The sequence below is a fragment of the Oryctolagus cuniculus genome, chromosome 19 (genome assembly GCF_964237555.1).
Source record: "Oryctolagus cuniculus chromosome 19, mOryCun1.1, whole genome shotgun sequence".
NCBI lineage: Eukaryota > Metazoa > Chordata > Mammalia > Lagomorpha > Leporidae > Oryctolagus > Oryctolagus cuniculus.
Window position 1 is genome coordinate 21,740,828 of NC_091450.1, and position 25,063 is coordinate 21,765,890.

General features: G+C 51.5%; 1 non-coding gene across 1 annotated transcript in view; it reads left to right on the plus strand.

Moving 5' to 3' along the window:
• The window catches only part of LOC100342957 (uncharacterized), a 34,146-nt gene extending 16,037 nt beyond the window's left edge, over positions 1-18,109 (plus strand). The window contains exon 3 of the transcript XR_011384697.1: positions 18,062-18,109. This is a non-coding gene — a transcript (uncharacterized protein). The remainder of the gene's footprint in view (positions 1-18,061) is intronic.
• Positions 18,110-25,063: the final 6,954 nt, after the last annotated feature.

Here is a 25,063-nt window from a genome sequence, read left to right on the forward strand (position 1 = left end):
GAACCCACAATAATGACTAAGATAACCAGGCCCATACCCGCGACACACAAACCTGGAGGTTGAGCCTCCGAAACTGTGTGCTACACAATCTTCTGCTCTCCTAGCCCCATCTTGCTACGGCCACGGACAGCAGGTGGCCAGGATCAGCACCTCCTCCGTTTACAAAGTCCCAGAAGCTCTACTTCCTACTTGAGCGAGAAAGGTTTGAAGGGCCATACTCGGAGGCAGGCTCCCCTCATCGCCTTCTGTGTGCTGTTGGAAGACTGCTTGGTGCACGAGAAGGCTAACCAGGATGGGAGAAAAGAGGGAGAGCAGAGAACCTCGCTCCTCTCCGAGACCACGGCAGCAGAACCGGGCACACTCCTCCTCCACACAGCGGCTAAGTCCATGGTGCCTGCAGAAGGTAAACCACGGATGGCACCGGGAGACCGTGGCAGGCAGGGGCCGGTCACCACGGATACCACTCCGGAGCAGCTCCGGGGAGCAGGCAGGAGGCCTGAGCGCTTGGCAAGAACCATGCGAAACCAGATGTTACCTTGCAACCTCGTTCGGACACTCTGGAGACTGTGGCAGGAGCCACATGTCAGTTTCCTATGGGAAAACTGGCTATCTGTGCGTGAAAAGTCCCTATTGTGGGCAAAAACTACGCCGTCTGGAAGTGGCTTCAAGTACTGGAAGAGGCCTGTGCTCCTTGCCTGCCCCAGTACTGCTGCTTAGGTGGCGCTACCGTGAACACGTGTGCGTCTTCCCGGCGACTTTCCTTTGTAATCGATGTACAGTTGTATTTATCATACTGTGTGTTTATCATCCACTGCTTCACCCCCTAAAGCCCCCCAAACACCCAGGGCTAGGCCACGTTGAAGCCAGGGGCCACCAGCCTTAATCTGGGTCTCCCACACGGGCGGCAGGAACCAAGCACCCGAGCCGTCGTCTGCTGGCTCCCAGGCAGGAACCTGGATTGCAAAGAGGCACTGGGATATGCGATGTGGGCATCCCAAGTGGTCGCTGAACCACTGGGCCACTCTAGGTAGCAGACACGGGCTGACACTGCAGAGCCATCTTGCATCTAGCATTGGGAGGCTGCTCTCCCTGTTGACATCTCCAGGGGAACGCACGGATGAGTGGGACGTTCCGAGGTCGTCACCCAGAACGCTCCCAGCCCCAGCGAGCCCCAAGGCGGCATGACTGATCTCAGTTTAATTCCCTCTTTGAAAGCCTCAACGATTAATATGCTAGGTTCAGCTCCCCTTTGCCCTCTGCTTCCTCCCGGGTCTGCGACTTCCCCATATTGTCGTTCGGCTATGCAGTTTTCCCACACTTCCTCTTCCTCCCTGCCTAGAGGGGCTGGTCCTGGCACAGCTGTGCAGGCGGGGGTGGGGGGTGGGGGTGCACGGCTTCCTCCCTTTGTAAGTGCTCAGCCGCCATCTCTCTGGCTTTGCTCCCCCTGGGGAGGGCCACCGAACCAGGCGACCCAGTGTCCCTGAAAGCAGCCCAAGAACGGAAGGCTGTCTGGTGTGGCCAGGCGGAGAGAGATGGCACTGGGCACACAGACCACAGCAAGCAGCCTGGTGCAAGGCATGTTTTCCTGGTAGAGTGTATGCAGCCGACAATCCCCGTGCAAGCAGTTTAAAAAAAAAAAAACACTTTGCAGTTAAGGGGGCTAATCTGAAGGCAGTGCAGCTAAGCAAGCAGGCACTGCAAACAGACGAAATGTGCACCGATATCCACTCACTGGTTTTAGAGTGCCTACTACGTGGCAGGCATCATTCTGGACTACCTGACACACTTTCAAGGACAAGATGAAGTCCCTACACCCAAGGCACTTATAGTAGTCTATGTACAAATATAGTCAAGTTTGCCACTTAAGGCCACCACCTGCAGTGCCAGCATCCCATATAGGTACTGGTTCGAGTCCTGGCTGCTCCACTTCAGATCCAGCTCCCTGCTAATGTGCCTGGGAAAGCAGGGGAAGATGGCCCAGGTGCTTGGGTCCCTGCTACTTGGGAGACCTGGAAGAAGCTCCTGGAGTCAGCCTGGCCCAACCCCAGTTGTTGTGGCCACCTGGGGAGTGAACCAGGTCACTGTCTCTCGCTTGCTCTCTGTAGTCCTTTTAAATGTTTAAAAGATGTACTTATTTGAGAGACAGTTATATACAGAAAAAGGGAGAAACAGAGGTCTTCCACCCACTGCCTCACTCCCCAGATGGCCACAACAGCCAGAGCTGGGCCAATCAAAGCCGGGAGCTTCTTCCAGGTCTCCCACATGGGTGCAGGGGTCCACGAACCTGGGCCATCCTCTGCTGCCCTCCCAGGCCATAGCAGAGAGCTGGATCAGAAGAGCAGCAGCTGAGACACGAACGGCACCCACATGGGATGCTACCATTGCAGGCAGAGGCTTAACCTACTGTGCAGGCTGTGCAGGTCTGCTGGTCCCTCAAACATGTCTTTAAAAACAAAAGAAAACCACTCCCAAACTGAGTGGCTTACAATGTCCATTTATGTTTCTCTGATGGCTGCAGACCAGTCCGACACCACCTGCTCCCTGCTGGGCTCCACAGCACTGGCCTCTGTTTAGTTTTCTTCTGAGATCAGCAGGCTACCAAGGGCACGCTCTTCTCACAGCAAGCAGCTCTCAGGAGGAGGGGGAGTAAAAACACACAGGATGCATTTTAAGGCCTTGGCTGGGAACTGGCACACGTCACTCCCACATCTATCTCAATGGCCAAGTTCAACATCAATGGGGCAGGACCATCTCCTCCTTGCTGAACAATTACCTACTGCAAATAAATACCATGAAACAAAGGAAAGCAAACCCCAGGGCTGGAGAACAGAGGCTATTATTCTAGATGAGGACTGTGTTCAGGGCAACCTCCAGGTGTTGTGTGAGAACAGACATGAATGCAGTCCATTCCAGGCAGAGGGAAAAAGCATGTGCCAAGGCCCGTAGAGCTGGGAACGTGCTAGACGTGTTTGAGGAACAGTCAGGGCATCCGTGAACTTGATTAAAGCGAAGCGGAGTCGGGGGTGGCTTTGTGGCATAGGTTACGCTGCTGCCTGCAATGCAGCATCCCACGTCCAGGCCCCGGCTGCTCCACTTCCAGTCCAGCTCCCCGCTACTGCACCTGGGAAAGCGTCCCAGGATGGCCCGAGTGCCCTGCCTCACACATGGGAGATGCAGATTGCACTGCTGGCTTCCATCTCACCCAGCCTCGGCTGTTGAAGCCATTTGGGGGAGTGAACCAGCAGGTGTTTCCGTCATTCTGCCTTTCAGATAAATACAATCATTTTAAGATAAATAGAGCAGGAACTGGGGGTGAGTAGGGCAGGAGGTAAGAAAGCAGTTAGGGACCAGACCCCGTATGGCTGAGTGTGACCATTCGCCTGGATGCTGGAACTGTGGATTTTATTCCGACTCTGATGAGAGGTGGCGATAAGGTCTTAGAGAGCAGTCATATGACCCAACTTTTCATAAGGTGCAGCAGCCAGCACCCAGGATGAGCCCCCGATCAACTGCAGGTCCTAGCATTCTCCCACATTGCACTGTGGGCATCAGGCGTGAATAGTAGAATACAGTAGAAATAATGGCATGCCACTTCCAAGATCAGGAAGACCCCCAGCTTGTCACATTTGCCATCAGACCCCTCTGTGCGGTCGAGTCTCTAGCTAACACTGCCCACTGTCAGGCTAACAGCAGTCTCAGGAGATCTCAGTCAGCCCCACCCTACCAGGCTCCCCTAGATCCCCAACCCTCCCAAGCTGTGTTATTTCAAGCTGCCAAGTTTCGGGGGGCATTTGTTCCACAGCAATGCAACTTAGGGTGTGGTTGAGCAAACAGGGAGACTATTGGGATACCCACATCCTTGTCATTCACGCTGTTGTCCGTGGACCAGGGCTATCTCCATTGCTTGGCAACTGGCTGCCAAGGCACACTCAGGCCCCACCCCTGAGCTCCCAGCTCAAAACCTGTATCTTAGTAAGATCCCCCGTTGATGCAAAGCATTGCTGAAAGTGACAGCCTGGGCAAATAGGGAGCCACGATGTGGGTTTGAAGCCTGGCTGCCCAATTCTGCAACCTGCAGTCAATCACTTTTTTCTTTTTTAGTTTACTTAAAAGAGAGAAGAGAGGCAGAGAGGTCTTCCATCCACTGGTTCACTCCCCAATTGGCTGCAATGGCCAGAGCTGTGCTCATCTGGAGCCAGGAGCCAGGAGCCAGGAGCCAGGAGCCAGGAGCCAGGAGCCAGGAGCCAGGAGCCTCTTCCGGGTCTCCCATGCAGGTGCAGGGGCCCAAGGACTTGGGCCATCTTCCACTGCCTTCCCAGGCCAGAGCAGAGAGCTGGATTGGAAGTGGAGCAGCTGGGACACAAACTGGTACCCATATGGGATGCCAGCACTGCAGGCCAGGGCGTTAACCCAATCGGTTTCTTAAGTCTGTTTTTCTCTGTGTGTGTGTGTGGGGGGGGGATGGGGGGGTAGTAGTGCCGTCCCCGTAGGATCACATGTGAAAGTATTGATGAAATGGTGGACATGTGCTGCTTAGCACAGGTGACTCAGGCCTCCTAACTAATAGCTCTTTATCAACTCAACCTGATGCGTGCATTGGCATCCCTACAAGTGTGTTCCTCATCACTCCTAATCACATCCTTTAAAGCTTTTTTAAAACTCCTGTTAAAGACAACTTTTTCCAAACGTCCTGTGCTCATCAGAAAACTTCTGCCTGTGCCCGGTGTAATGCCAGCCATCCCCTAGAATGTCAGGGTCCACTACCCATGGCCCAACTTCAGGGCCATTTCAAGACCACCCAGCAGGCTGAACAAGCCTCAGCAGCACACGCATGGGTTTGGGCTGCTCTGGGCTGAGCTTCCCAGGCTAGGCCTCCTCGTTCCCCTGTATTCCTGGCTCCGGCTGCAGGTGCAGTCTCCCCAGTGGACCTAAAGTTGCTTTGCCGGCTGCCCAGCTGTCAGCCCAAGCCCCGCTTTCCACCTCTTCTGTCACAGCCTGTCTCAAGTATGTAACAAAGTCCAATAAACCCAACTCCCGGTTTAACCTGATGGCTCACCCCAGGGGCTCGAGTCCCTCACATATGACCTTGTATTTGCATTCACCTTCTGAGCCTCATTTGCCTCAGCTGTGAAATGTGGATGATAATCACGGTTAATCTCGTTCCAAGAGTGACTGGGAAGAGTCTGAGAAGGCGCATGTCAGTAGGACTGGCTGTATGGTTAGCAAGGCAGGCCCCATGTAAACTAAGTAACTTGGAACAAGCAGCCCTGCATTCTAACAGTTTCTGGGGGCCGGCACTGGGGCACAGCGGGTTAAGCCGCCGCCTGCAATGCCAGCATTCCAAGTCCCAGCTGCTCTGCTTCCAACGCAGCTCCCTGCTAGCGTGCCTGGCACAGCAGCAGCAGATGGCCTAAATCCTTGGGCTCCCACACTCATGTGCGAGTTCCCAGCTCCTGGCTTTGGCGTGGCCCAGTCCTGGTTGTTGCAGCCATTTGGGGAATGAACCAGCAGATGGAAGACATTCTGTATGTCCCTCCTCCCGTTTTCACTCTGCCTCTCCAATAAGTAGTATTTCAAAAAATTCTTAGAAGCGGGCATTGTGGCATAGGTTAAGCCTCTGCCTGTGGCACCAGCATCCCATATGGGCTCCAGTTCAAGACCCGCCTGCTCCCCTTACCAATCCAGCTCTCTGCTGTGGCCTGGGAAAACTGGAAGGCAGCCCAAGTGCTTGGGCCCCTGCACACACGTGGGAGACCCGGAAGAAGCTCCTGGTTCCTGGCTTCTGGCTTCCAGTCGGCCAACTCCAGCCATTGTGGCCATTTGGGGAGTGAACCAGTGATTGAAGACCTCCGTTTCTTCCTCTTTCTATAACTCTGCCTCTCAAATTTAATGTTTTTTCAAGGTTTTGCAAGGCAGAGTGATAGAGGGAGAAGTCAACCATCTACTGGTTGACTCCCCAGGCGGCTACAACAGCCAGGGCTGGCCCAGGCCAAAACCAGAGCCTGGAGCTTTACCCAGGTCTCCCACATGGGTGCAGGGGCCCAAACACTTGGGCCATCTTCCACTGCTTTTCCCAGGTCTCTAGAAGAGAGCTGGATTGGAGATGGTACAGCCAGGACATGAACCGGCACTTACATGGGATGCTGGTGTCTTTAATGGAGATTTTTCTTTACTGAGAAAGATAAGACTTGGGTACATCAAATAAAACCAGTTTCCAGGGAAGGGGGAAAAAAAGAAAATCAAAACCCACAATAGAAAAAAAAAAAAAAGTTAACACTGAGCCAAAGCAGAACTCAGAATATAGTCATATAATTGAAAAATTCTAGGTGCTTTATTAATTGACCTTTTGATATAAAATGACCTATTAAATTTGCAAAATGTGGTTCTTAGTGTTGAGGTCCATAGGACAAGCTACGAAGTCTTCAAACCCTGAGCTGAACTCCACGAGCGGTTATTTGGCTTTTGAATCGGTTTTTCCATGTCTAAGAGGTAGTGGCAGCAGCAGCGCCCACCTTCTGGACAGCTTACTTCTTGGCATGATGACCTTGTAGGATTGCCGCAGCTTCCTCCACCTTGGAGCGGAGAAACTCGGGACACTCCAGCATGTGCAGCAGCTCCGAGTTGTCCATCTCCAACAGCATTCCCGTGATCTTGCCCGCCAGGGTTGAGTGCATCGTTTGGATGATCGGGAACAGTCGTTCTCCCAGCATCCGTTTCTGCTCCTGGGGGGATACTGCAGCCAGCAGAGAGGCAGTCAGGGGCTCTTGCCATACCATCACACCAGTCCCTCAAATAACTGAATCTTTATGAGAAATTCTGGCCAGTGACAGCCGGGCATAAGAGAGGCAGGACGCCCTTCTGAGTACCCGCCCCCCACTCCCGTTTGACGGCACAGAGCAGTGTCTAGGGAGTAGGCCCTGCATGTGACACACCTCTATCACCTGCCATTACTGCCTGTCCAACCCCCAGCGTTCATAGAGCCCTCCTCTCTAAGGCCTAACCAGCGTCCCTTCTAGGTAAAGATTATAGGCGAATTTCACATCAGCAGTTCTATCCCTCTGACACACAGCAACTTAAAACCACAACTGATTATTTTTCAGGGTCCTGGGGGTGAGCTGGGCAGACTCACGCTGGCCTTACCTAGGCTCGCTCCTGTGGCTGCGTCCATGTGGTGACCCAGTGAGGCAGGGAGGTCCGAGCTGGCCTCGTTCGTGAGCCTAGCAGCTAGCACTGGCTGTTGGCTGGGGTCCTTCCGTGTTCTTCACGTGGCCTCTTATCCTCCAGTGGGCCGGACCAGCTGCCTGGAATTATGGCAGGAGCAACTCAACGAGGTAAAAAACAGCAGCTGCAGGCCTTTCTGAGGCCTCGCCTGGGAAACTTGCCCGGCGGCACCTGTTACCCTCTCTTGGTCTAAGGGAGTCACGAGGCTCACCTGAGTTCAAGAGAGGCGGCATGGACTCCCCATTTCATGAGCAGAGTATCAGTCTGCAAAGGGGCGGGGACCTGGGGGATGCGATTCACCTGGAACGGAGTGCAACCAGCAGGCCTCCATCTTTGGCCTGAGTCAGAATGATCTAGATTGCCTGTTAGCCCCCAGACCGGTACCGAGGGACCCATTCCCAGAGTGGCCGAGTGAGTGGCTCTGGGATGGGGCCTGAGGACTTGCCCTGCAAATGCTGATGGACTTGGGTCAACACTTGAGTCTGGAGCACTGGCGCCCACACTTGACTGCAGGTCAGCGGTAGCTGGGCACCAGTGGGCATCCTGAAGCCATCGATTAAATCAGTAGCCACGGTGTTAAATCTTAGGTAAGAGTGTGGTTGTCTTCAAACTCCCCCAAGTGATTCCAATGTGTAGCCAGAGACTGAAGACTACTTGGCTGAAGACATCTTGGCTACTGCACCTGTACATGTAGGCAAGTTATTCACCTCCTGTGTCTCGGGGTCCTCCTGGAATGTGGGGGTGCAGTTGTACTGACTCCATTGGGCATTTCAGAAAGGCTATGGAAAAATGGAATCAAAAGATAAGTTGATTTGGGGGCAAACATTTTTTGAAATACATGCATAGTTATTTTTTTCATCGTACACATTTTCCATGAAACTATTGAAAATCCCTTGTATGCATGGATTTCAACAAAATTCTGCACCAAGATCAACTTATCTTTAAATTCCATTTTCCATGAACGGTGTGAAGTATGCTCGTATATATGAACTCCTAGCCCAGAGCTGGTGCTGCGAGGATTATAAACTGGAAGTATTGCACAAACATCAGTTCTGAGTGTTAATGATAAGGAAGAGATGTGTAATAGCATGGTTTTTGGCATAGCAAGCTTCGCTGTAATTTTACCCTGTAAATCATTGGAAAGTTCATCAAATTCCTTAAACGCTTTGGCAACTTATTCATTCTCTGATTATCAGGCAAGCAAGTACCAAGAAAAGTTGCATGAACTTGATCCAAACTGTCCTCACTGAACCACTGGGGGAAATTCTGTTGTTTCCAACTAGGTTCTGGGACGCGGCCTCATTGTTAAAAAACAAGGTGTGGCTTCCTGGGAGAAGGTCCTTTTCGATCCGGCACCACAGAGGGGACCCCGCCAACAAGCAGCTGCTGCCTGTGACTCATAGACACGATGCCTTCCTGAGCACGCAGTCACAGCCCGAGTCTTCCCTCTCGACTCAGGCTGTGAGCAGTTGCAACCTTCAGCATGGCACTGGAATGAGGAAGAACTGAAACGAACTTCTCCCCGTGGTGGAGTCGTGAGCGTTCTCTGCCACAGCGGCAGGGTCCCCCACACTTCTCAGCGCATTAGAATCCCCCGGGGTTCCCGCTGAGGCCACTGCGCCTCCAGCTCACACGTACCGAATCAGAACCCACAGCACCAGGTCGGCGTGCAACCCCAACAGCCCCAAAGAGCGCCGGTTCAAGTCCTGGCTGCTCTGCTTCCGGTCCAGCTCCCTTCTATTGTTGCCTGGGAAACAGCAGTGGATGGCTCGAGTCCTTGAGTCACCTGCCACCCGTGTGGGAGACTCAGCTGGAGGTCCAGGCTCCTGGCTTCCTCCTGGCCCAGCCTCTGATGTTTCAGCCATTTGGGGGTGAACCAGCAGGTGGAAGATGTTTCTCCCTCCCCCTCTTCCCTCTCCCCCCTCCCCTCTCCTCCTCCCCTCCCCCTCCCCCTTCTCCTCTTCCCCCTCTCCCCCTCTCCCCCTCCCCTCTTCCCCCTCCCCCCTCTCCCCCTTAACATACAAACAAAAAGAACCTGCAGCATCAGGGCTTGGAATTCTGTTTTTATCAGTTCCACAAAATGATATCAATGTCATCAGGTAAGTTTAGGAAAGAGTCTTAAATTAGTAAATATTGACATAACATGCATGTTACAGAATATATTTTATATATGTTGTCTATGTATGTGCAGAGAGTGGAGATGGAAGAGACAAAGAGGGACTTTGGGGGCTATAGCTTTAATGCTGACTCAAGGATAAGAGTTGGGTTTGGCAAACTACAGCACGTGGACCAAAGCTGGCCCACTGCCTGTTTTTATAAATAAAACTTTATTGAAACACAGCCCTCCCCATTTTATAACATTGTCCGTGGATACTTTGGTGCTATCGTGAAAGAGGGAGTGATGAGAGAGATCACGTGGCTCACAAAGCCAAGGGTGTCTGCTTTCAGCCTCTTCACCAAAAAGAGCTTACTGACCTCAGCCCTGGGCAAGCTGGGGCTCGATACCAAGATCTGCAGTGACCATGAGCTCACAATAGGAAAACAGACCGCCCAGGAGGGCGGCAGCAAGCACAGCGGAGTGGAAAATGCAGGCCCCCGAGGGCTGCCATTTGAGACTACGAAATAAGTATGTTTAAGATGATGATAGAGAATGACTGGGATAAAAGCACATACCTTGCTCAAAGAACAAGGCAGTAGGAAGCAAGAGGTGAAACTCGGATTTGCAGCGTCACCAGCTATGGGCTGCGGCCGAGTCAGCTGGACTCTGTCCCACCACACAGCCCCGGGCCCACTCTGTGGAAAGCGACCTTAGTAGGTCTTGGGGGGAGCCCACGAATGTGCAGTTCTAAGGAGCTCCCAGGTGATGTTGATCCAGGGACCACATTTGGGGCATGAGGTTAGGAGCAGAGGGAGGCAGTTAGTCACCTGCGAGACAAGTCTGGGAGACAGAATGAGGCGGAGAGACAGACATGGGGAATGTGGAAAAGCAGTTGAGAGACAAGGACCAGAATGAGTCCAATAGGACTTCCAGACTGCAGCAACGGAACAAGCCAGGGGGACGAGCAGTTCCCAGCGCTGTGGCGTGAGGATGTTCCGAACACTGAAGGAACGGGGATCCTGAAACAGAGAAATGAGGACAAAACCACATCAGAGGCTTCATGGCCGAACCGGGAAACACCAGAGGGAAGACGCCTTAGCGATCTTCAGGGAAAGATCAATGACAAAGGAAAACCAATGCCACTGATGAGAGACGTCTCAGCCCCGGCAGAATGGGGGGGGGGGGGGTGGTGGAGGAAGTGCAGGATCTTCCAGTCCTGAAGGAAAGGAACTACATTCCCGCCCCGCTGTAAATAAACGGGTTGCAGACATGCCTCTCCTGGAAAGATCTCCTAAATGGCAGACTTGAATCAGAAGGAAATTGAACCTGTGAGGAAGGAGTGATGCAAGAGGGGAGGGTGAAGCAAGCGGCTGCCAGACCTAAGTAGGCATTCACCAATGGGAGGTAAATAGGAGGTGGCTAAATTACTAGGCGATGAGAGTAGGCAAGTGGAGAGTGGAGGCAGTCTCGGGTCCTGGCATGGTTCAGGAGGAGGCTAAGAAACCAGGAGAAGGAAACAGAGTTCTTAAAATCCAATGCTATCCAAAACAAGAAAAAATAGAGACATAAAGGCATAAAGGCATAAATAAAACAAGCTGACACAGATAAACACGCACATGTCAGGTGGCTTTCGGCCTAGCGGCCACGCCACACCGCCTGCCTCCCACACTCAGTGCCCGGGTGCGATTCCTGCCTCCAGCTCCTGCTAACACAGTGAGATCCTCGCATCAGAGAACTGGCCTGAGTTCTTCATCCCCGGCTCCAGTTGTTGCAGGCCCGTGGGAGGGAACCAGTGGATGGGCGTGCTTTCTCTCTCTGACAAATAAAAGTCTAAAAAAAAAAAAAAATACAAACGTATCATGAATCACAAAAATTGTAATAGGACAATTTCCGCTCGGATTCCCAGTTTGGATATGGAAAGAAATCTGGCTGTATGGTAGAGGTGCAAGCAACACAAAAGACCACGCTGGTTGAAAGTAAAGAGGTAGGAAAAGGTTCCACACCAATCCTGGCCAGAAGAAAGATGATCTAGCCTTATTAACATCAGATAAAATCGCTTTTGAGGCAGTGAAAACATTAGCAGGAATAAAGACGGTCCTTACTTAATGGACTAATTCATTTTCTATTCAGTTAGTTTTTTTTTTTTTTTTTTTTTTTTTAAGATTTACTTACTCATTTGAAAGGCCAAGTTACACAGAGAAAGGGAGAGACAGATGCATAGAGCGATCTTTCAATCGCTGGTTCACTCCCCAGATGGCTGCAACAGCCAGGGCTAGGCCAGGCTGAAGCCAGGAGCCCAGGAGCCTCTTCTGGGTCTCCCACATGGGTGCAGGGGTCCAAGCACTCAAACCATCTTCTACTGCTTTCCCAGGTGCATTAGCTGGGAGCTGGATCGGAAGTGGAGCAGCAGGACGGGCACTGGTGCCCACATAGGATGCCGGCATTGCAGGCAGTGGCTGAATCTGCTATGGCACAATGCCTTACCCCCAGCCCATTAGATCTTTTCAGTGCTAATGACAGTGCACCCAGTTGACTTTAACTACTGTGCTGCAGCCCACTGTAGCAGACACTGCTACACCTCTCTGAAAGTGGCCAGCATCTCCAAGGCCTTCTCCCCTACAGCAGGTGGGCGTCTGGATACTGGAATGGAGATGTTGTAGCCACAGGTTTGAAGACATCGAGGGGAACTTAGAACCAGCAGGATGAGAGACCAACTGTTGTTTGGTTATATTTCGCCAGAGACATGGGAGGCAATCACAAAGCTGGCTTCCAGAGAGGAGACGGAACTCACGGGAGAGTCCCATACGCTATCTTCTTCGGTAACTCAAAGAGCTTTTGGAGACGTGTTTCCTTTCTGTTGAAACCTGCTTTTCCCCAAGAATAAAGCGCTTCAGTATGATCATGGTTAGGTCGTGGCGAGTACAGAGCAAGAAGCTTCCGCGAGCCACCTCCCCCCGAAGCCAGTGCGTCCCTGTCCTGAGCACTTCGGGGGCCATCTGGGACCTGACGTCTCCAGCATCTTTCCAGCAACTGGGCCGTATCAGGGGCCTTCCTTCAGAGTGATCAGAAAGACTCCAGGGAGCCATCCAGAGAGGGAAGTGGTTGCTATGTTTTTGTCTGTTTTGCCAAGAAGCCCCGGGGGAAAAAAACAACTCAGCGAAGAGGAATTCAGACACAGAGAACTCTATGAGTGATGCGAGTCCCAGGCCACCGGCCTTGGTCTTGCCCCCTGCCTGCAGCCCCCACCTCCCTGCCCTCCCCCCGCCCCCACCTCTTGACCAGTTGGCTGCCGCTGCCTGAGGTTACACAATGAGAAAGTCACGTGTGTGCTCAGCGCTTTGTAAGCCCTGAGGCCTCGCTTTCAATGCGAAGAATCGCTGGCTGCATGTACTCCCAGCTCTGTGAGGACGCAGCCTGTGCACGGAATCCAGATGATTCCCGGGACTCTATTAACTGATTTGAGAAGGCGCTCGCCCAGGGAGAGCTTGCTGTACGCTTGTCTTCCCGCTACGCTTGCGTTATCTCGGCTGGTTCTCACACCATCCCACCCGAGTATCTTTATTTTCCCCCGTTGGACGGATGAGGAAGACTCGCTCAGGGCTGCCAGAGCCGAGATTCGCTGCCCCCACCCCAGCCGTTTGACTCAGAGCTGGCTTCTTCCATCCCTAGAATCCCCCGTGTTGGCTTTAGTGGGTACCCAGCGAGCTCCCACCCACAGGTGCTCTACCCAAATGCCTACATTGGCCGGGGTGGGCCAGGCAGAAGCTGAGAGTTAGGAACTCAATCCCGATCTCCCACATGGGTGGCAGGGACTCAACTTACATGAACCATCGTCATCACCGGCTGCCTCCCAGCATGCAGGAAGCTGGAGTTGGAAATGGAGCAGGGACTCGAACCCAAGGACTCAGATTCAGGATGCGGCTGTCTTAACTCGCAGGTTAATACTTCATGCTCACCCCATAAAGGAGTTTGTTTTTTTTTTCTTATCCCAAAGTCAACTATATAATAATGTGCATCATACTCTGCATGCATATCTTGGAAGAGCAAATAAACGCCACATGATGATTTGCAAAAGTAAAAATAGAGGGCCAGCATTGTGGCACTGTGCATCAACCTGCTGCTTGCAATGCCAGCTTCTCATATCAGGGTGTCGCCTGGTGCCCCGGCTGCTCTGATTCCAATCCAGCTCCCTGCAAATGTGCCTGGGAAGGCAGCAGATGATGGACCAAGTGCTTGGGCCCCTGCACCCACCTGGGAAATCTGGATGGTGTTCCAGGCTCCTGGCTTTCACCTGGTCCAACCCTGGCTGTTGCAGCCATTTGTGGAATGAACCAGGAGATGGAAGATCTCTCTCTCTCTCTCTCTCGCTCTGCCTCTCAAATAAATTACAAAAAAATTTTTTAATGATTTATTTAGTTACTTGAGAGGCAGAGTTACAGAGAGAGAGAGAGGTCTTCCATCTGCTGTTTCACACCCCCCCCTCCAATGGCTGCAACGGCCGGAGGTGAGCCGATCTGAATCCAGGAGCTTCTTCCAGGTCTTCCCACATGAATACAGGGGCCCAAGGATGTGGGCCATCTTCTACTGCTTTCCCAGGCCATAGCAGAGAGCTGGATTAAAAGTGGAGCACCCGGGACTTGAACCGGCGCCCGTATGGGATGCCAGCACTGCAGGCGGATGCTTAACCTACTACACCACAGCGCCAGCCCCTAAAAATTTTTCAAAAAGTAAAAATAGAAAGCACCTGGTAAAAAAAAAAGCCTGTGTTTTGCCATGAAACTGTGTGTTCAACATCATGCTGCATTCTCCATGGCATTTGCTGATTGGCACAGCCACTACCATTTAAACTGATTTCCTAATCATGACGATAGCAAGCGGGATTACCCAGTTCAATGGGTGCACGCTCTCCCCAGAGCTCACAAAAGCCTTCTCTAAAGATCCAGGCCTTTCTGGCAAATGGAAACTAACAAGGCTGCTGTGTTCCATGGGGCTGAGCAGTCCTCGATGCGAAGCGAAGGAGACAAGAGGGTCCCTGGCCAAGAGGAGGCAAAGCTCACTGTCCGGGGCTCACCTTCAGGCTTCCAGAGCCACGGGGAGTGGGTGCTTCTGTTTGTCGAGTGTTCAGGTAACTGAGAGTCAAATACTTGCAGGAAAATAGGTGTTTGAACAAAAGCCAGTGCACAAATGTTCATAGAAGCTCTATTCATCATAGTAAAAAAAAAGAAAAAAAAAAAGACAACAACTCAAATGCTCATTAAGTGATGAATGGGGTGAAAATGTGGTACAGCGCATGGCGGAATACTCCTTGGGGAGGTGGTCCTGGTGCAGGCTGCAAGGGGGCCAAGCTGTGAAACCATCCAGACACGAAAAGGCTGCTTGCATGCGTAACCCCATGGGGGTGAAGTAGCCAGAGTAGGCGAAGGCATCGGGCAGGCTGTGGGGTGGAAAGTGGTTAGTGGTGCAGGGCTGGGCAGAGGGGGGAGGGGGTGGAGACTGCGCACGGGGTAGGGACTTGGCTTTCATGCTGATGGAAGTGTGCCAGAACTGCACAGGACGGAGGCTGCACGGCACTGCACGGCGCTGGGAATGTGCCTGATGCCATGAAGTGTACACTTCAAAGCAGGAAATGTGTTTTACCACAATTTAAGCCACAAAAACCCAACCATTGGGGTTTCTGGTCATGAGGCAAGCAGGAAGAGGGGCACCCTCCTGGGATGGGACAACAGCAGGGAGTAGGGGTCCTGGGGCTGAGAGCCGGCCCCAGTGATCCCCCGTGGGGGCCATGCTTGTGTCCCCGGGAGGCAGGCACATGTGGGGGACTCTCAACAGTTGAGCTCTGGGAATCACACGGGGATGTTGTGGGCATGGTAGGAAGCCCATGGCCTGGCGGGGAGTCACGTGACTCATTAGTGGTCAGAGAGACCTCTGGACAACCCAGGCCCTCATTGCATCTTCTCCCTGGGCTCCATGTCTACTTCTTCCTGTCCTGCGTATCCCCTCCCCCGGCAGCCGAGGCACCTGCTGATTCCAGGTAACTGGGATATCTCCCAGAATACACACCACTGCCCCGTTTTCAACGGACAGAGCTGGTTACCCAAGGGAACACCCCCCCCGGGGGGGGGGGCTGGTGTTCCGTAAGTGACCTGAAGAGCTGAGCCAGGAAGCCAGCATCCTCGGGACGCCTCCCGGTGTTCTTTCGCCGCTTGCGCATCGGACCCACGACCGCACATTGACAAGTTACTCACGTGTGGCCTTGGAATTCACACGGCAGGCAAGCACAGAGGCGGAAAGCTGAGTGAGAGCGAGGGCACTGTCTGTACCTCCCACTGCTTTTGACCTGGGAGTGTCCTGCTCGCCTGGGGCGCTTCAGCCTCCACACCTCTGCACAGCCTGCTTCCTCTCTCCCTGGAACACCACGATGCCCCACACCTCCCCACCACTGGCTCACCTGCTTGGTGTAGCGTCTCCTGGGTCAGATGGCCCTCTGTGTTTCCTGGTACTCGCTGGTACCTGTTTCCTTACCATACCGGTGATCCTGCCCCTGTGGGTCCTTCCAGACCGAGGGCAGCTGGAGTCCATCTCACAAAGTTTGAATCACAGCGCCCCCATTGAACCTCACCAGAGTTGGTGAGCGACTTAAACTCAGTTCTTGCATCTGTAAAGTGGGGGCAATCATTCCTGCCTGGTTGGATTATTTTGATGATTAAAATTTGTGAACTGTTTCAACAATGCCTGGGACGTAAGTGCTCAAGAAAAGAGCCATAGCAACAATAAAAGTATTTGGGCTGGCATTGTGGGTTAAGCCAACGCCTGCAGCTTAACAACAGATCCCATTTCTGAGGGCTGGTTTGAGTCCTGATTGCTCCACTTCTGATCCAGCTCCCTGCTGGTGTGTGTGGGAAAGCAGAGGAAAATGACCCAAGTGTTTAGACCCCTGCATCCATGTGGGATACCTGAATGGGGTTCCAGGAGCCTAGCTTCTCTCATGTCCAGTCATTGCAGCCTCTTGGGGATTGAACCACTGGATGGAAGATCTCTCTCTCCCTCTCTCTGTAACTCCACTTTTTCAAATAAATAAATTTTTTTAAAAAAGAGATTTATTTCTATGAAAGACAGATTTATTTGAAAGGCAGGAAGGCCAAGGCCATGACTTGTCTGTGCCTTCCGTTGCTTTTGACCTTGGAGTGTCCTGCTTGCCTTTTCAAATAAATGGATAAATCTTACAGATTTACTTATTTGAAAGGCAGAGTTACAGAGAAAGAGAGAGAGAAGTCTTCCATCTGCTTCTTCACTCCCTAAATGCACAATGGCCAGAGCTGGGCCAGGCTGAAGCCAGGAGGCAGCTAGGAGCTCATCTGGTTCTCACATGGCTACAGGGGCCCGAGCACTTGGGGCATCGTTTGCTTTCCCAGGCACATTAGCAGGGAGCTGGATCAAAAGTGGAGGAGTTGGGACTCGAACTGGTGCCCATATGAGATGGCAGGGGTTGTAGGCAATAAGTTAACACACTAAGCCACAATACCGGCCCCTAAATAGATAAATCTTTTTAAAAAGTATGAAGTACTTCAAAGCATTCATGGAAAAATAGAAGTAACAGATAAATTTATATATTAAAAAAAAACTCAGTTCTCACATCATTCCTGCCTTAGTGGGTTGTTTTGATGATTAAAATTTATAAACTACTTAAACAATGCCTGAGAAATAAGGGTTTAATAAATGAGCTATAATAACAATAAAATAAAAATAATTATAGTAACACTCCAGCTACAATAATATATCGTGACACTAGCTATAGTAACAATACTCTATACAGAGTATAGTAACAGCTGTAGTAACATATAGTGATACCATAGCTACAGTAACAATACTGTATACCATATAAGTGTATAGGTGCATAGATGATATAGTATATACTGTAGCTCTAGTAATATATGTCAATATCATAGCTGTAGTAACAATCAAATATAGCTAATTATTAATCATCTCCTATTCTCAAGGGCCAGCATAAAGGCTAGTATGAAGTAGGCACTCGGTTAGTTGTGTGAAATGGAACTGCGGTTGGTGTATCAGCCGTCCAGACAACCGTCACCAAACACGTGTGGCTATGGAGCACTCGAAAGGCAGCTAGTTGACACTGGGATGTGCCCTGTGTGCAAAAATGCAGGATATGGCGAACATAGAATACAGAAAGTAAAACCTACACATAACTTTCATGTTGAAGTGATGCAACCTTGGCTGTTTCAGGTTGGGTAGAATATATTCTGACAACTATTCTCACTGGCTGATTTTTATTTTCCGTGGCTGTATGATGTCCCCGTGGGATGGCGCAGGTGATCTCAGCCTCCTGTTAGCAAAGCAAACCTTCGCACCATTTCCTCCGTGCTCAAACAGGACCTGAGTTTGATGAGTGCTCGGTCAGACAGGGGTAGGGAAGCTGTCTTCTCCCAGGGGCCTTTCTGATCTTTGTAGCATCGCTCACAGGCCGTCCACAGTGACCCGCTCAACACGCAGCCGGCTACAGGTGGGTTGGGTTTCCAGTCCTGCCTGCGGTTGCCTGGGCAGGGCCAGAACCCACGACTTCCGGGGCACAGGCAGGGCGGTCCGCACCACTCTGGAACACCGGTTCACTGAGCGTCACAAGTACCCCCAGCTGCCCTGGACAGCGTCCTCCCACGTGGGGTTCGCAAGCCGACGCGCGCGAGCCCGCAGCAAAGGGGCCACAGCTTTTCCTGCGTTTTCCAGGTCCGCTGCGATCCTGAGATTCAAGAACTGCGCCAGTGGCAGAAGAAGCTGCGCGAGGACAAGCACATCCGCCAGCGAGTCCGAATGTTTTGGACCAAACAAGAAATAAAAGGTCAGTGTCTGGGTTCGCAGTCTCTGCTTCATTCGGGGAAAGCCCGACTTTTCCTCCAGGCTGAAGAGGGAAGACTTCTGAGACGGTACAAGGTCCCTGCATGACCACGCGGAGCCCACGCGGAACCCAGTCTGTGTGTATGGGGGCGCGCGCGGGGTGGTGGGGTGGGGTGGCTGCAGGTGCAGGCTCTGATCAGGAGCGATAGAGTTGATGTAACTGACGCGGCCACAAATTCACTGTCACCTGTGTCTGCAGGTTTTTTTTTTTTTTTTTTTTAAAGACATCCAAATGCCTCATGATTTTGGAAGCACAGTGTCTACCAACATTATAAGTAGTTATTCTTGGCTGTGTGTCTGAACTTAAATGGTATTTTATGCTGGTCATTTCCCCTTTCGTAATGGTTAGTGTTTTGGCAGCCACTTGACCGGGCCAAGAGATGCCCCGCTAGCCGCGGAAGCATTATTTCTGGGTGTGTCTGTGGGGGTGTTTCCGGAAGAGATTCGCTTTTGAATGGGCAGGCAGAACGTGAAGGGGCTTCAAGCAATTTGTGGAAAAGGGAATTTTAAAACGACACACCTGTTGCATGAATTTTGGGAAGCCCCCCTGCAAAGCACACGGTCCTCCCTAGGGAGGGTGGGAGGGGTCCAGTCCTTGGAGGGGGCGGAGGGTTGACCTGACTCCACCTGACCGAGCTGTGCCGTCCGTCTTCACCTGCCCTTGGCACACGTGGTTCTCGGGCCCTCCCTCCCCCATGGGCGGCCATTGTGGGCACCAATGGTTAAACCTTAGAATGACACCACCAGCTTTGCAGATGGCAGATTGTGGGGCTTCTCGGTTTGCGTAATTTTGTGAGCTAGGCAGGACCTCCTGGTAAATCTCTTCCTTGAGGCTGATGTTGTGGTGCAGTGAATGAGTTCAACATGGAAAGTGCCCAGTGCAGAGCTCATCAAGTTGGCAGCTTTAGTGCCCCTTAGAAAGAAGCCACTCGAGCTATTCCTGGCTGGCTGGCTTAGCACAGGCCTCTCTGTTCCATGCACAACTGCTATTTCATTTCATTTCACGTCTGACCTGGACGACAGGGCGGTGGCCATTGGAAAGGTCAAGTTAAAGTGCAGTGCACTTGTTGCATACGGGCTGCAGGTGCTCTGCTGTGCATTGGTGGACTGACTTGGGAGCAGGGAGAGTACGGTGCTTGGCGTGCGAGCCCGCAGCCAGGAGGGGCAGTGTGGCAGCGACCCCCCTCCAGCCACCTGCTGCTTGCTGCACTTGTGCCTTCGAGGCCTCCAGATGGAACAGTGCTTGCCACAGGCGATGGGTGCTCAGTAAATGCCCTAGTGCAAGCCGGGGGCAAATTCTCATTACGCTGAGACGCCCACCTCCCAAAAAAAGCCATTTCTAAAGTCGGTCCCCAGGGTGCAGTCAGATAAAAAGGAAGTCATCCAGCATTTAACATTTAAAGGCTGCGGGGTTAGCCAAAGCTGCCCTTGGAATCCTAACTACCACTTCTAGCTATGTGACCTTGGTCTGGTTAGCTTCGTTAAACTTCATTCTGTCCCATACAACACGGGACACAGGCATTGCTAAGGGGTTACAAGAGATGATTGTTCTTTGGTGGGTTAGCTGAAAGGTGCAGAGATAGAGACAGGGAGAGATCTCCCACCTGCTGGTTCACTCCGCAAATGCCAGCAACAGCTGGGGGCTGGGCCAGGCCCAAGTCTAGAACTGGGACCTCCAGCCAGGACTCCACCTGCTGCCTCCCGGGATGCGACTCGCAGCAGCTGGAATTGGGAGTGGAGCCAGGACTGAAGCCCAGGCATTCCCACAGGGCTGTGGGCGTCCCCTGCTGCTCCAGACACCCACGCCAAGAGACGGTCTTTAGAGCCAGTTCCCCTAAGGGCCAGTCACTGCCATTATAGTGTTGCTGAAATGGCTGTGTGGTTTGAGGCAACCGTGTGTGGATTTCCTCTGGGACCCGCCAAGCTCCCTGGGTTCCAGGTAGGGACCACGCTCGTCTCTTTCGTGGGATTGCTCCACACCCAGCGTGGAGTTCAGCACAGAGGGGTGGTTGGCACAATTTTGGCAGCTGAAGCTCCGGGCTCCCCGCACACATGATGAACCAGAGGCTTAGGAAGGTCACGGGACTTGCCCAAGTTCACACGGCAGCAGAGCGTCTAGGACAAGCGCCCAGACGTTCCCTCTCTCCCGCCTCTGTTCCAACACAAGCCTCAACGACCAGAGAGAGCTCCGGACCCAGACTTCTCGGGAAGTTTGGTTTCCCGCGTTCTCCTTCCCTGGGTTTGGGCTGAGCGAAGCCTCCAGGCAGGGACTGAATGACGAGGAGCCGGGTACCACCTGCAGCCCACCGAGCACAGGAGACAGTTTGTTCCTTTGGGCGTCACCACCCTGGATGACTTTGTTAAGCTCACACATTAGAGTCACTGCCTGTTTCGATCTGCAGAACCTGGGCAGCGTGGAAGATTCGAGAATGTGCTTCCCCTAGCCAAGGTGACATTGTCACTACCCCGCAGAGACCTCCCATGAAGCAAGTTGAAAACAAACAGAAACATGAGTTCATTCTTCCTGCAATCACTAAGAGCAAGGCAGTTGCAAATGAAAATGTTTTTTTGTTTTCAGCTCCAAGCAAAAAAAAAAAAAAAAAAAAAAAAGCACAACTCCTTAATGCACAGATCCAGCCAACATCATTTTTTCTTTCCATAGACGTTAACCGTGTTCTGCTTTGGTGTTTACAGTACGAACATAGTTTACCAAGTTCCTTTCTCGGAGCCAGCATCAGCTGTCGGGCTGGAGCGTGCTCAGACCTAGCCCAGCTCATGTTGCACCGAGTCAGAAGCCTGCCTGTCCCAAATGCCATTTGCCTTGGGGACAGAAACGGCTTGAAGCTATCCTCAGGTCTCTAAGCATTGGGACAGATGCAGGGATTATTTTTAAATGTGTGTGCTAAGAATTTCAGCCACTGTTAGAAGAAGATGCCCAAGTCATTTTCAAGACGTGATCAAAAATCCTGTCTGGATTAAGAGTGTATTTTTAACTCCATATAGTCAGTAATTATTTTCAGATGTGCTTTTCAATGGAATATTTCTATTTTATTTGGAAATCTAGTATGCACAGGGAAAAACAAATTGTAGAAATTGTTCCCATAGCATTAGATTATGTCTCATTTAAACGCACATGCATGCACCTGATAACATCAGATCAATTTCCCATACACGGGGTACTTCCAAATGTTTGCAGAAAATGGAATTTTAACAGCTAAATTTATTTTTGGTGAGAAAATCCTGAAATCCATGCATATGAACAGTCCTCAAAAAGATCATGGAAAATGCATATTTTATGAAAAAGCTGCATAAGGATTTTTTTTTTAAAGATTTATTTGAAAGGTAGAGTGACACAGAGAAAGGGAGATATACACACACACACACACACACACAGATCTTCCATTTGCTGGTTCACTCCCCAAATGGTCGCAACAGCCAGGGTTGGGCCAGGCTAAAGCCAGGAACCTGGAACTCCATCCAGATCTCCCACGTGGGTGGCAGGGGACCAAGTATTTGGGCCACCTTCCAGATCGGAAGGAGGGCAGCTTGGACTGGAACCAGTGCTTGGACATGGGGCGCTGGTGTCGCAGGAGGAGGCTCAACCTGCTGTGCCGTACCGCTTGCTGGTCCTTATGCGTGGATTCCAAAAATGCTTTGCACCAAAATAAATTCATTTTTAAATTCCATTTTCATAAACTTTTTGAAGTACTCTGAAATGTGTAAAGGGATATTTTTATGTACGTACAAGCAACCTTTAAATGACTCATTTTTTGATGTTTTGACAAAAAAGCAGGGCTTGGTGGGGGGAGGGTAGATCTGTGGGAAGGGAGGTGTTGTTTTCTTCCTGTTGGCTTAACTATTTATTCCCTACCTTAGTCTAAGCACGGCTTGTGGTAGTCACAGACACATATGCTCTATAATCTTTTTAGGTAAACATGGTAATTAAGGTAAGGAGAGTTTAGGGAATGCAGACAGCCACTGAAAGTATGAAGCAAAATAATCCAAGACCTATACTTGCTAGAGATTCTTTTTTTGAAGATTTATTTATTTATTTGAAAGTCAGAGTTACAGAGAGAGAGAGAGAAAGAGAGGTCTTCCATCCTCTGGTTCACTCCCCAATTGGCTGCAATGGCTGGAGCTGAGCTGATCAGAAGCCAGGAGCCAGGAGCTTCTTCCGGGTCTCCCATGCAGGTGCAGGGGCCCAAGGACTTGGGCCATCTTCTACTGCTTTCTTAGGCCATAGCAGAGAGCTGGATGGGAAGTGGAACAGCTGGGACTTGAGCCGGCACCCATATGGGATGCTGGCACTGCAGGTGGCAGCTTTACCTGCTAAGCCACAGCAACGGCCCCGAGATTTTTTTTTTAATTTTATAATACTTAACTGAGAAATAAAAATGGTATGTACTCAAGGTATATGACGTGATGATGGAATAGATGGACGTGTGGTGCAGTGGTCACCACAACTGACATATCCATCACCACCCATACTCAGTGTTCATGGGGGGGGGGTGAGGACACTTCAAATCTGCTTTTTTATTAATCAAATTCCAAAGAGCCAATACCATAATACCATATTATTGACTGTAGTCAGCATGTTCTATGTTAGATCCCCAGAACTCATTCATTGTATAACTGGCAGCTTGAATCTTTGGCCAGTATAAAGTTTTCTTAGAGACAAAACAAAAAGTTTTTTGTTCACATTGCCCACAAGAAAAAAAGAAAAACCAGTCGTTCAGGACAGGTCAAGCTCTTCCCTAATGCATTTTGGAGTGTGAATAACAGCCTCAAAAATGTTCCTACAATAAACAGAAACACAGCTCTGAGCTTCCTAGAAGCCTCAGCAATAAAGGGAATAGGATCATCGATGGCTCACGGTGTCCTCAAGACCAAAACAGGGTCTTGGAACCACTTTGATTCTTGGAGCTGAGACGTGGTTTGTCGCTGACGAAGAGGACACCGCTGTTCTTCCCCTAAACATAACAGCGGGTTCCTCAGAGTCACGTTTGCTTCCTGTGGGATCAGGTGGAAGCCCTGGGCACGGGGTAGAGCATTCTTTTCCCCGTTTTCAGGTCAGCTTGCAGAGTAAGTCCTGACTTCCAGGCTTTCTCCGTGGCTTGAAGGACGTTCTTAAAATAAGCTCATCTCGGCCACACCACCTGCTGTGACCTTTGTCTTTCCTGCCTGCGTGCCTGCTGGGAACAGATAAGGACAAGCAGTGGCTGTCACTTACCGAGTGGGTACCGTGTGCCAGGCACGTGCTGCCCACACCTGCTCCCCCAGAGAGAGGCTATCGTCTGCACTGTACAGATGAGGAAGCCAAGGCCAGGAGGAGATGAGACTGGTACAGGGCCACACAGCCAGTGGGACCGGAGGTGAGGGATTCGAACCCAGATCTGCTTGTCACCTAGGAGGAGCTTTGCAAGCTTAGCTGGGGGAAGGGTGGGGGGGGCGCCTAAGAGCCCTGCCTCCTGCCCTCCACACTAAGCCCAGCTTGCCCACAGGTCTGGTGAGGAGGCAGCAGTAGGGGAGGCTGACTCTCCAGGCTCACGGCAGCAGGGTCTGCCCCTGTGTTTGGGGGAGACATTAGAGCAGGAAGCCAGGGTCAAGTGAACCAGGAGGAGGATGCTCCTCCCGCCCTCCTTCCCAACCCCCTGCCCACGTACAGGTGAGGAGCGGAGGAGGGCATTGGCACCCAGGGCTGGGGGACTCTCTAGCTGCGGTGCAGGAAGTGGGATCTGACATTAGCCAAGACCCTATGATATCAGCAAGCATCACCCATCACGTAACAGAAAGGTTCCGCCTTCAGTGCCTCACCCTCCTGAGACAACGGCCGTTGAGTGTGTCAGCCGTAGGTTTTTTAAATTTTTAAAAATTAAGTTATTTTGTATTTGAAAGGCAGAGAGAAAGAGACATTTGGAGATTTTCTATCTGCTGGCCCACTCCCCCGCCCCATACCTGCAGCACCCGGGGCTGGGCCAGATTGAAGCCAGGAGCCCAGAACCCCAGCTGGGTCTCCCGGGTCACTGGCAGGGGCCCGTGCACATTAGCAGGATGCTGGGTCAGAAGTGGAGCCAGGACTCGAACCAGGAACTCCAACAGGGGACGTGGGAATCCCAAGTGGTGATTTAAAAAAAAAAAGATTTATTTATTTGAAAGACAGAGTTATAGAGAGAAGCAGAGACAGAGAGAGATCTTCCATCCACTCCCCAAATGGCCACCATGGCCAGGGGTGGGGTGGGCCGCAGCCAGGAGCCAGGAGCTTCATTAGGATCTTCCACATGAGGGTGGGGCCCATGGACTTGGGCCATCCACCTCCATCTTCCCAGGCCACTGGCAGGGAGCTGGATAGGAAGTAGAGCAGCCGGACTTAAAACCAGCGCCCATATGGGATGCCGGCAGCATAGGTGGGCGGCTTGACCCTCTGTGCCACAGCACCAGCCCCCAAGCGGTGACTTAACTGCTATACCAAAGGTCTGCTCCCAGCCCATAGATTTTCTTTTTCATAAATCTATTATATACAAATATGCATGTATTACACACACACACATGAAATTTTTTTAACCCCATACATAGTGTTTTCGTAATATACACTTTCCACAAATTTTTGAAGATCCCTCATAGGATTTCAAAATGGTCTACACCCCAGTGATCTTTCAGTTCTATTTGCTGTGAACTGTCTGATGAACCCTTGCCTACCTGTACAGACAGGGAGCCGTGTTGGCTGCGCTGTGCCGGCCCCTGCGCGCTTCTCCCCATGGCTGTGTGCGCATGACCTGTGTCCCTGCCAGGACGTACAGCCCTGCCTCATCGCTGATAGTGGCTCCATTCGGAGGG